The sequence below is a fragment of the Heterocephalus glaber genome, unplaced genomic scaffold, assembly GCF_053883595.1.
Source record: "Heterocephalus glaber isolate CG9 unplaced genomic scaffold, H.glaber_assembly_v1.0 deba00000331, whole genome shotgun sequence".
Classification (NCBI taxonomy): Eukaryota; Metazoa; Chordata; class Mammalia; order Rodentia; family Bathyergidae; genus Heterocephalus; species Heterocephalus glaber.
Window position 1 is genome coordinate 26,739,681 of NW_028258142.1, and position 13,045 is coordinate 26,752,725.

Here is a 13,045-nt window from a genome sequence, read left to right on the forward strand (position 1 = left end):
CTTTGAGAGAATCACTATTTGGATCACAAATTTCAATCATGTTCTTGTTAGCAATTAATCTGCCTGATGTTTGTGGAGGGCTAATTCCCCCTTCTTATCTCTGCTTCAGAAATTGCTTCACTTTGCCAAAGAAATGCTTACTGTTTATTCAGCCTGAAAAATCTTCTTGCCCTACTGTGTAAAATTGTCTGGGGTACAAAAATTATTGCAAAAGATGTAAATCAATTGGAATATAAAACAAAAGGATTTAATAGAATGCTTCATTCCTAAGAGATCTGCTATAAGAAATCTTGGATGCTGTACCTTATTTTGTCATGGTGAAAAACTCATGGGGAGCATGTGCCTTCTCCATATATGGATCTCTATTTGCCTATCCATCTGTCAAGTTAGCAAAAGCTCAATTTGTCTTCTTCTACAAGTAAACTCTTGCTTCTAACCATTCCACATTTGTTACAATTACCTCTTCCTCTTACATAGCTGAGCTCATAGCCTTTTTTTTTTTTTTTCTTGGTCCCAGGGATTGAACTTGGGACTTTTTGCTTTCGAGGCAGGTGCTGGAATCACTGAGCTAAATCCCAAGCCCCGTGAGTTCATAGTCTTGAAGGCATCTCGACTCCATTCTCTTCTTCATCTCTGTTTCTACCAATGTGTTCCTTTGTATTTCTGTTGTCACTCCTCACATTTAGAATCTCCTTTTATCATATCCAAAATGTTTCCATCACCTGCTAAGTGGTCAACAGGCAGCTCTGGATGCATGTATCAGCTGGTGAGCTTTAACATTCCCCAAAGCCCAGGCTAGCCCAAGACAATTACACAGGCTTTCTGGGGGCTGACTCAGTGCATAAGTACTTTGTAATGCTCTCCAGGAGATTCTTGTGTGTAGCCAGCGATAAAAACCGATCTAGACCCTCTTCCTTTGCAAATAAATTCACAAGTCGAAGTTTCTTTATACAGCCTTAAGGGTGGATCTCTGTTTGCAAGTCACTTACTCCAACTTTTTCTCACAATTCCCGAATGACTAAACCATCAAATAGGATTTCCTTATCTGTATTTGTGATTATTTGGGGGCTGATATAATTATTTTGTAGCCTTTAAGTTTTCCTGAAAAGAACACCAAAACACAAATGTATCATGTAGTTCATTTGACGAACTCAATCTCAAAGTGTCTTGTTCTCATTTATCCTGGCTAGCATTAGTAATCCCATTCTCTGACCTGACTTCCTTATTACTTCACCTATTGAAATGATGTATACTCCTTAAGAAACAACTTTCCCTATGCGCTCTGTATATGTTACCTGCTAGAAATTATCTGGTTCCTGTTTTCCATGTTCCTACTGCATTTAGTATACGGTTCTCATGGACAGTTAGCACACTCTCTTTACCTTTTTGGCCATTGGGTGTCTCTTCTTTTTTACGGAGCTGGAAAATACTTTAGGACTTGCATATTTTCTACATTTGTGATCTATATGGACTCTGAAGCAGTGCTTTGCCTCATTTCTTCTTGATATAACTTGTGAGTTTTATTTAATATGTATGTTCTGTTTAGGAAATAGCTACCACACAGCAAGTGTTAAATAAATGCTATCTATTATTATAATGAAACCCATCAAGAAAATACTAAGGTTTAGGGCAAAACTGAAATCCTAGACTAAAATTGTCATTGTCAAACATCAAAAGCAAATCCAATTTCATTGTATTACATGATATACAATACTAATTAAATTATTCATGCATGCATTTGCTAGCCTAGGCTAAGCTATGTTGCTGAAATAAATAACTCCTATGTGCCAGTGACTTGACACAATAATGCTTCCACTATAAGTGCATATCTCTTGCTTTCACTGTAAGTTAGTTGTCCTGGGCTCTGCTCCAATAGGTCGAGAGACCCAGGAAGATGAAGCTCTTCCATGGGACTGGACCTTTCGGAATACAGGGTCTCATCTGCTGCTACAGTAGAAGAGAGCTAAGTCTTGCCTTAACTTAAATGTTGCAACCCATTGGCTACAATGAGTCACACAACCTTTCCCAAATAGGGATTTGGAAGTGCTGTCATCTAATTGCCCATGCAGTAGATGAGAACTGGATATTGGTAACACTAGTAATGTCTTCCAGAGAATATTTATGTAACTATAAATACATACAAGATTTACTTAAAATATTATAACACTTCTTTAAATATTGATAAAGAATGATGAGAAATATTCAACTCTGAGTTCTGGCTAATCACACTATATCCACATTATGGAATAATATTCAGCCAACAAAAATCTTCTACAATAATATTTAAAAACATGCAAATATATTTATGATATAACATTAAGTGGAAATAGAGGTTAATAAAATAGCAAATTTAGTGTACTTCCGACTTGGGAAAAATACTCAGATAAAACTATGGGACTAAACATTAAAATATCAATAATGGTTAGTTTTCGGCCTGGGATTTAGCTCAGTGGTCCTGCCGCCTGCCTCGCAAGCGCAAGGTCCCAAGTTTGAACTCCAGTACCAAAAATTAAAAAAATAATAATAATGGTTAGTTTTGAATGGTGACATTATAAATTTTTACATGCTTTTCTATATATTTTTTTGCTTTTCTATACTTTTTGTTTCTTATAGTTAACATGTATTTTATTATCCACAAAATTATTTTGAGAAAATCTTTCCCTTATATATATTTGTGCAAATAAGACTGTATATTTCATTTTTTTCTTCGCTAACCTCCTGGAAGTCTCATCTTTCTAACATGACTGCAGTTAAACCTTATTTCCTTTTAAACCATTCTATCCAGGATCCAAATGCAATGCTAGTTATATAGTCTGCTATTATAAGAGATCAGTGATAGGAGATTTTTCTATAGTAATCAGAAACAAACAGAAAACAACAGCAATAATCTAAAACTCCTTCTATCTTGAAACAACTCAGATTATTATTTTCAATTCACGACAAAATATTTTAATCAGTATAGATCAAATTCTAAGCTTCTCATTCATAGAAAAACAACTACAGCATTTTAAACTTTATTTTCTCCACTTAAAGAATCTCCTGTTCCTTGGAGTTCTAGTCCCCTTTAGAAAATTGTGAGGCAAAGACAGAAAAGCAATATAAAAATCTCAAGACTTGCGGTGTGCTTATAATTTGGAACAGATGATTTATTTAGTTCTGAGATCAAGATAGATATTATAATATGGTGCAAATTAGAATGAAGATACTAAATAATTTACACTAATGCTCTCAGTTATAAAGATAACTGCCTCACTTTGCAACTGATATAAATTAAGGGAATATATTTAAATGTATATTTTAATCAATCAAGAAGGCTCGTCTGCCAGCCGGTGTTAGATGCTAATGCATGCTCTCAATGAAATGGTCTGTTTATTAACTAATTAAATGCCAACTGACTGATTTGCTGAATTCAGATATGGAAACTGTGACAAGGTACTACTGTTCTGGTCATCTGGCACACTTCACAGTGTAGAGTTCAGCCTCTACATGACCATGAAACAGTTTATTGTTAAATGGTCTAAGCTGCTGTTTATCCAAAAGTGAAGACTGTGACAAGATTAAGAGAAATAAGGAAGAGAAGTAAAGATATTCTGCCAAAAGCAGCATGGAAAAGAGCCTTACATAAATTGAGACCCCAGGTTCCTACTTCTGCTGACCAGCTGCCTTGCACATAGTAGGATGCTAGCTGAATGTTATGGAATTGAAGTGCATGGAGCTGAATGTGCTATTAGGTATCTTGATGAGCTGAAAGAAAAACATCTTTTCAGGGAATCTAAGGGACTTGATAAAAAGCATATCTAAAAAACCATCAGCATCAAAAGATTGTGGAATAATAAAAGAGAGAAAGAAGCACAGGTATAGGTAGTGAATACTTGAGTTGAAAGCAGAACCAACAAATTAGGGTACATTAACAGCACAGGGTGCATAAAACATGAAAGAAAAGGCATTTGAAAGGAAAGCCAGAAGAATGAGATGAACTGGAAATTCACAATCAGTACCATTTCCTTACTAATCAAAATCTATTTTCTTTTGCTTTTATTTTTTTCTGCGCTGGCATTTATTTTTCTTACACATCATGGGCATAGAAAATAAAATCAGCCAGGAAAGTGGCGGCTCCTCAACGTCGCTAACGAATCGCTATCAAACTTATTTTCAGGGTTCTTTTTCTTTTTTTTTTTTAATTTCCTTGCTTTATGTTTGAGATTAAACAGGAAAACCTGAGGATGATTCAAACCGTATCTAGTTGGCTCAAATAATGTATTTACTAAAGAAAATTCCTCTATCTGAATTTCATTCTCAAATGAATGGCCCTTTTCATGATATGTTAATTTTTTCCAATCTTAGGAGCTCACAGAACACTTTCAAACTGAAGATGAATGCACTGACTAGAATACAATTATGTGACACGTGGTAGTTACTGAACTTAAAGCCAATGTAAATATAATTTTAGATTGAAAGTAGTCAATATCTTTTTCAACTATAAATTTGAAAGTGAACTTAAGCAGAAAACCCTACATGGCAAGCATTTTATGGGATTCTCAATATCTATAAATTTTGAGATTGTATTTTTGTCTTTTAATCTGGCTCTGTTTTGAGGATATTATTTTCTATGCTACCTGAAAAGGGATCCACAAAAGGATCACACCAAACTGGAGAGCTTATTCAACTGGATCCCTTATTCATGGACTCTGGCTAAGGGGGGATAGTTTAAGGGTCTCCTTATCTTTGGGACATTAGTCATGAGGACATGTGAAGCAGACTTGTGCATTCCTTAATTCTTCTAAAGTTAGATAAATAGTCAACATGAATTTGAATTCATGCTTTTAGCAACTGAACCTGGAGCTATTTCCGACTTGAGTGCATTCCCGAACTTCTAAGTGAATTATGTCAATAGCCCAACCTCAGTCAGGATGATCTGCCCTCCTTTACTTCTCTAGATAAATAGTGATAAAATCTCTCTCCGCAGACCTCCATTTTAGTTTAGGAAAACCATGGACTTTCCAGGAGACATAAATATTTTCCATGTGTCACTTTGATATCAACAGTGAGATTAATGTTTATGTTGACCAGAAGAGGAATTCTAACAATGCTGTATTGCACAGGATCAGGTCAAGGCCACTCAAGATTTTCTCTGCAGTTTAAGGGAGTCTGTGACCAGCCAGAGAGAAGGGTCTCCCAGGAATTCTCCTGCTGGGATTCAGTCCCATGATATTCCCACCAGTGTGACCTGGCTTCTCTACCCGGCTCCAGCCGCCCTGAGACCACTATACTCTGCAATTAAAAGCTTGCACCAAGAATGGCTAGTTACTTCTTACTGATGAAGTACCAGCAAATGAGAATCTGAGTTCCAATTACTTTGGAAACTTTCTCCTTCTACCCTATTCCCTTTCCCTCAAAATAAAATCATTTAAGAGTGAAAAGGAGAGTTTGGTAGAAGTTAGAAAAGCAGGGCTATTTACATTTTGTTTCTATACATCAAATTGTATGTCATGTGTATCTTATTTGTTTTCCCATTTTAACCTTATTGTGTCTTTTTGTGGCTTGTGCAAAAAGTTAACATAACATTGCATCATTGGTGTATTGAATAAAATGTTGAGTAAATATTTTTGTAGCAATATTGCTATGGCTGGATTGAATGCTTTGTATTCAAATGTTTCCTTTTGAAAGTAACAAATAGTCCCTTTTAGTTTTCATTTTAGAATAAAGGGAACACATTAAGTAAGCTGTTCCTATATATCAAGTTAAGAAGGATTATAAAGCCTCTTAGCCTGAAGAAAAATTGCAGTTGAAAGTTGGAAGTATCCTTAGAATTCTACCTTAAACATTCTCATGTCACAGGTGCAGAAGCTGAGGCTCAGAGAGAAGTGATTAGTTTAAGGTCACACCGTCTACCACTGGTTGAACCTAATTTTGCTGACCAGAATGTGCCCCCTTTGTCTCACTGTATCTTATGACAGTCATTTGAGTATACACGATGTCTTTTAGTATCTTAGTCACAAGATGTGATACAAAAATACATAAATGAAGTCTACTCAGAGCTGTAGTTCATCTTTCTACAGTTGCATTTAAGATCAATATTTTATTTTGCCCTGAAATTAAAAGAACAAATGCACCATATTACATGCTAACATTTCTAGAGCTCTATGAATCACTGGAAATGATATAGATGCAACAACATCGATACAGTCTCTGCAATTTATCGTGCCTCTCTTATGGGATAATTAGGAGATGTTCACCGAAATATGCTTTTCATTTTCATTCACTAGTAATGACCATACACTCCTTAAGAGAAGATTTATTTTCTTTCCACCTCTGCTTCTACTAAGCTAAGCACTTGTTCTCAACTCATGCAAATGAAAGGTGTATATTCTATGCAAGAGAGTGTGTGTGTTTGTGTAATTAAGAAATACATATTAACTTTTTAGCTGACACAAGAAGATACAGCTTCAAAATATTGGAAATTTGTTCCAGATAGAACACATCTTCATGTCCTCCATTATATATAAAACAAGCGATATTTACAGGAATAATTCTCTATGTAATTACACAATTATTAAAAACATAGTAGTGAAGTAGGAGTTTTTATCAAGTCATTCAAATTAGTGCTATTTCATACTAATCACTATCTACTTGAATGTGTATTGCTTGGATGTGACTATAGAAAGCTCATTAAATAAATTTTCTTTAAAATTTAATTACTGGGAACTTCTTCAGATAATAATGATTATGGGTATAATTAGGATCTTTGTTCCTCTTTGTTGTTAGACTAAAAGGTACAAAGACTCAGAGAAAAAGAGATTGAAATTGCATATCCAACACTTGGAGAACTAGTTGTCACAGGCGTTGTAGAATATTAAAGAGCCCAATCTAGCAGTGGCACATCAAGATCGAAGTATGGAAATTATAATTTGGCGTTTAGTTATTTAGTCTCTCATTTTCTTCTCAAATTGCCTGGGTTGTATCCATGAACTATAAGTGAGAAACAATGAAAGGCCATTTGCTTTAATATCTGAATGTAGGAGATGCTAGCAATGTATAATATCTTCACTTTCAAAGATTGTAGGACTCAGATCCAGTACTTTGGTAACTTAGTAAGCTCATAGGAGAGGTCCTGTTTATTTCCTCTTGCCCTGTTGAATAAAAATAGCATTTATACTCTTAGGACTTAATGCCTGCTAACCATCCCTCTGTAATTCTGAAAAACATATTCACACCCTGACTATTGAAATTTTTCAGACTCTCTAACACTGTGATCGAACTATGTATAAACTGAAGGGTGTAACAAAGTGTTTCCTCAGATTACTTCATTTAGAAACAATGCATACTGAAAAGAGCTGCTGCATATGATTTCTGGATTCAAATAGTGTAATAATCTCCCAATTTTTCCATTAAAGATGGTTCCAAGTCAGTATTTTAGCACAAAAAGTGTTCTCTACTATGAAATTCCAAGCTCAGAAATAAATTGTGGGTATTTTGTTAAAGATTTCTGACAAATATAAAAAGCAAAATGTTTTAGCTTATCCCAACTTGACATATTATGTTTGTAAAATATTCAATGTAAGAAGTTAGAAAATCTTATTATTGTGAAATATGAATGCCACTTACAATAAAAGTGAGGAGGAAGAGGAAATTCTCATTCATACATTAGTGTTCGAATACAGGATGAAGGATCTCTGCTTGTATCAGCAAAAACAATGACAAGAGGCAGCAACCTTCTGACCTAGAATCTTCGCACTACCAGTGGACCGTTGCTGGTCAGCTGCTGTGTTGCGAATCCCATAAAGCATTCCAGCTCTCCTTGTGAGAACCAAAAACTCAGCAAGTGACAAGTACACATTTAAAAAGTACAACCACCTGTGTGACAAGGTAGCTAACTGATACTCGCATTGTGTTTGTGTTAGTGTTTGTATTGAGAGTTATATAATTTACTTAGGGTTACTGGAATTGGGTAGGTTAGGTAACAGCCTCATGTTTTCACTGACATAGGACAGGCAGATATGGGTGTAGGAGAGATGATGCAGGAGAAGGAGCACTGAGAGGATGACAACAAAGAGGAGCCACCACCACCAGTATCATGAAAACAACAGCAATTCAGAGGGGTTTTTTTTCTTTTTCCTGTCATTGAATCAGCCACCTTTGTATCAAGAATGCTGGACTTCCCTTAAAAGAAAAGAGAAGTTGTGTATATAATTTTTTTCCTTGGCCTCCTCTATGTTTCTGTGTAGTCTCTGCAAGTTTAGAAATCTTCTGCTGCTATCAAATGTAAGAAATGCAATCATGGAAAAGCTCAGGGGGGATTTTCTGTCTAAATTAGCAGGCAGGATATTGGGCCTGGTGTATTGCTGTATTAGGGACCATGGTTCTACACTAGCCTTTCATGACTGCTTTAGCAGAGGGAAGGCAGGCACAGTACCTGGTCCTGATATGGTGCTCCTGTCTGAAGTTTATGGGAGGCAAGGTGAGCACTTGCATCTCTGGGCATTTTAAAGACATTTGAGACAAAGGATACCACCATTAGTCTATATTTTGGGGGGGTTACAACTTCATACAATGAAAGACTATCCTCCTTTATATTCAGAGAGATTCGCACAAAAATATCTCCATTATTTTTAAATTTCTCTACTTTTAGTTTCTCTAAATAATCAAAGGCCATTTAGGGACCCTATTAAATCTACAGTGAGATTTTTGTAACTTGAGTTCTTGGATGAGAGTTGTTTATGGATAGCTTATATGATAATAGATGTTTTAAAACAATAATATTGTTTAAGTTGAGAAGAATGGGAAAGATCATCTCTAAACATCTTTCAGATTCATTGTTGCTTGATTTGTTGTTAGTCGTGGGTCTGCTGTCTCACGTTGGCACCTGCTTGGGCCAGTATGTCTGGTTGAGTGTGAGCATGTAATAATCAATAAGAAAGGGTAGTGCTCGCTTCAGCAGCATATTTACTAAAATTGGCACACTACAGAGAAGATTAGCATGGCCCCTGTGCAAGGATGCCACACAAATTCATGAAGCGTTCCATATTTAAAAAAAAAAATAAGAAAGGGTAATAGCCTAAGAGGTGCTTTAGGCAAATATTAGGTAAGCATGACCATGTCCATCAACAAAAGGGGACGTGGTCACTTTGGGCTTCAGTTCTTCTCTTGTTCAGACTCTCAGAGCACACAACCATCTCCAAGCCTTCCCTCCTGGTGAGCTGCAGATGAGTGGCTGCAGCCCCAGCTGCCTGAAAGCCAACATGCCTCTCACTGAACTCATCATCTCAGCTCCCAGGTGTGTTGGTCTAGTTCCCAAGCCTGGTGCCTGGAATAGTGAACTAACAGGTTTCCTATCTTTAATCTCTTCCCTAACAGATCCACTCATCCCTCTAAATCTGCATGATCTTAATAATGTGAAGTCAGCCATGCTGTTCTTCTGTATAAAATTCTGCAGGGCTTCAATTGCCTCCAGAATAAAGCCTGTGCACCTTGGGGAGTATGCAAGGGCCTTCAGAATCTGGTCTTTATTGGCTGCTGTGGGTTCACAAGGGCATCCTAGGAAGAAACTTTCTTCACAATGGAAGCATCCTGAAGCTAAAAGCTCCTCCTCTTTTGTGATCTGTTGTAGGTTGGCCCACAGATGCCACTAAATAAATATATGCTGTTTGGACATCACTTCCCATCGCATTTTTATTATGTATAATATTATTTGATTTCTCAGAGTATGCTATGCCACCTTCTTATCTTGGCATATAAAATTCTCTCTTCTTGAAACTCCAACATCTTCTTTTAGCATGCCCAGCTCATCCTATAAGACATAGATCAGGTGGTAACTTTTGTGAAACCCTCTCTGAGCTTCAAGATAGGCCGGACCTGCCTTCCTCTGTGTTTCCAGAACATTCCGGGCAAACTTCTACTCAGACTTCCTCCAAATTATCATAAAGAGCAGCATTTATGTCTGCGTACTCCATTAAACTACACACTTCTTGGGACTGGGCCTTGAACAGAGCCTTGCGCAAAGTAAAACCTCAAAAATGACTTGATCAGATCTGTTCTATGATTTCTTTTCATTCATTCAAATTTGTGCCAGATCTCACACTTTCTGGGAAACTGTTAATATTGATTATGCAGTGTATACATACTGTTAACATTCTCACAATGCATAGCCCCCGAATTACCATGTTCCAATTTTTTCATATACTGTTTTTTTGTTTTGGTATTGTTAATGAGGTAAAATGAGATGCAATAGGGTGCACATATTTAAAGTGTACATTTGGATGTTTTGACATGTTTCTGTACCCCAGGAACTATCCCCACAACTGAAATAATGAATAGTCCATAACTCCCAAAAGTTTTCCTGGCCCCCTTTCCTTTCCTTTGCTCCCCTCTCCAAGCAGCTAATGATTTGCTTAAAAACATTAAAGATTAGTTTGCTTTGACTAGATTTTTATGTAAATGAAATCAAATATATTTATTTTTACTAAGAACAATTATTTGAGATCTATTCATGTTGTTGGGATCATTTCTTTTTATTGCTGAATAGTATTCAATTTATTATAGGAATGTAATGCAATTTATGTTCTGCCTTGAATAGTATAGCTTTATAATAACTCTTAACATCAGATAGTGTTAATTTCCCAATTTTATTCTTTTTAAAAGTTGTTTTGGGTTATTGGTTTTGAAAATGTATTATTTTATGTTCTGTTTTTACAATAGAACTGCAAACTAGGAGAGTGTAAAGGCAATGTTTTATTCTATCTTGCTCTTCTAAAAATATTTTACCATGCACAATAAACAGTTGTTCTCTTTCCTCTGGTGCTTTTATCTGATTTATGTTGTTCTGAAAAGCTCAGAAGAATGACATCTTTTCTGTCTCTTTGGAACTTGTTCCTGCCATTTTGTCAGAATGCTTTGAGAATTTTTAAAGAGTGACAGTTTCCCCAACTTTAGTTCATCACACGTAAAGTGCTCACATATTGAAAAACAAGTTATTCTATATGTTGGGAGGCATGCTTTCCCAGTAGAAAGAGAAGAAAGAGAAAGAAAAAGCGACACCCATTAATGCACAATGCTGCAGAAGGTGTTTTCCTGAACTCGAGACAATGGGCACTAATGGACCATTTGTGCCATGTGCTCAAGCCTTTTCAATTTGCAACAAGAGAAATCATCTCTGATGATGCTTTGCACAGCCAAGTTCTCCAATCAGCCAAATTACAAAAACTGAAACTTCAAGGCATAAGACCATCTTTGGAAGGACAGAAAGTCTGTTTGGCAGCTTGACTGCTGAATAGCATATGGAACAGGCTGGGAAATTGTTTGAAAGGTGCAAATGCGAACAGGGTCCATTATTCTCTCTGTTAATATTGTCTAGTCCGTTCTTTAGCCACGAACAAGCAGCTTTACTGTTTTCTTTATAATTCAGCAATATTGGGCTTCTAGGACACATCCATCTCAACCTGTCAGTGCAGAGTCTAGACAATGGATAGAACATGCAAAGGTTTCCAGAACCTTGCAGGTGTTAAGACATCTATTCATCGTCCTAGTCCCCTCTGCTACCAAGTTGAAATCATTGTAACCAATTCAAGAAAGCAGTTTATGAGTAGAAATGCCCCTTCTCGTTAAGACCTTCATAGAAATAACACAGTTGGGGTAAGTTTTGTTCAAAACCAAGGCAAGGATAGGTGAACCAGGGTCTTCCCTTAAGCTACCCATAGATGCATGTTAACACCTTTAAGAGTGTCTTGGAAAAGTCTATCTTGCAGGTAGGTTGCTGGTAGAGTGGAAAGGCCTGAACAGTACTGAACTTTTGCTTATCTATGAAATGAATGTCATGTTGTAAATAAATGTTAAGGCCTTTTCCAGCCCTGAAAAAATCTACAATTCTATGTTGTTTATGAATGTGTCTTCCTTATCTTGTCCATTAGGTTGTAGTCTACTCAGTGATAGAATTTATGACACTTCAGTCTTCTGTAATAACTGAAACACTTGGAGAATCTCTCTGCCTTAAAGCAGTTGAAGAGTCTTTCAAAAGGATGAAGTTCCCAATAGTTTTGGATTTTGGATAACTTTGATTTACTGTCCCTTCATAGGCAAATAAGGATTAATGAAAGCCAACCAATAAGTCATGGGCTATCCTTGAAGACAAAATGAAATTATTTCATAACTAATATAACAAATATCCATGCACACGCTGGTCATGTCTTCTTCCCCTGTTTTAACTAGTAATCTCTTACTTATTCTTTGAATCTTATTTATAATTTATTTCACAAAGGAAGTCTTCCCTGAACTCCTTGATTAGACAAGAGTCATTACACACACTTAAGCTAATGCATGGCACTCGTAATAGCACATTTATTCCTATAATTGTTTGATTTCTACCCCACCCCTTTACTTTATAATCTACATGAAAAGAAGGATCCTATCTGGGTTGTTTTGCTTCCATTGTAGCTTTCACACCCAGGCCTGAACCTGACATAATCAGCATATGTTTATCAAATGACTAAATGTATTCTTGAACCATTGAATATATTAAAAACAACTGTGTGAAGGAGATGAAGGAGAAGGAGTTTCCTGGCAAAGGAAAACTGTATATGTGAGTGATTAAAATCTTCAATCTTTAGAATCTTCAGACTATCAACAGTAAGGGGGAAAGCTATAAGAACCTGGTTAAAATTATCAGACCATAGAACTAAAGTAATCCTATTAGTAGCAGCTACTATGGTGTCTTAGTTATTTTTCTCATTGCTGAGTCAATTACTCAACATCCAAAGTTAAAGGAGGAAAGGTTTATTTGGCTCATAGTTTGAAGAGGTTTCTGTCCATAATTGGCTGGTTCCCAGGCAGGGAGGCATGACACACAGGCATCACAGAGAAGAAAAAGTTCATGGCAGGCAGAAGGTAGTAAAGCAAGTGAAGACTCTTAGCAGCATTTTTCTGCCCCTTTTGTACTTTATCTAGTCTACACGGATTAGAGTGGTGCCAAACCAATCAGTGGACTGATTTAGTAATCTCACATCCTTAATCCCAGCACCACACACTTTAGATCTAGCCACTTCTGAAAAAGTCC

The 13,045-nt window shown here is 36.4% G+C and overlaps 1 protein-coding gene and 1 non-coding gene across 8 annotated transcripts in view; both read left to right on the top strand.

Annotated features, from left to right (window-relative positions):
- Positions 1–13,045, top strand: part of Ccdc68 (coiled-coil domain containing 68) — a 161,623-nt gene that overhangs the window by 27,788 nt on the left and 120,790 nt on the right. The window lies entirely within an intron of this gene.
- LOC147830067 (U6 spliceosomal RNA) lies at positions 8,923–9,029 on the top strand. Its single transcript, XR_015445050.1, has one exon. It is a non-coding gene; the product is annotated as a U6 spliceosomal RNA (small nuclear RNA).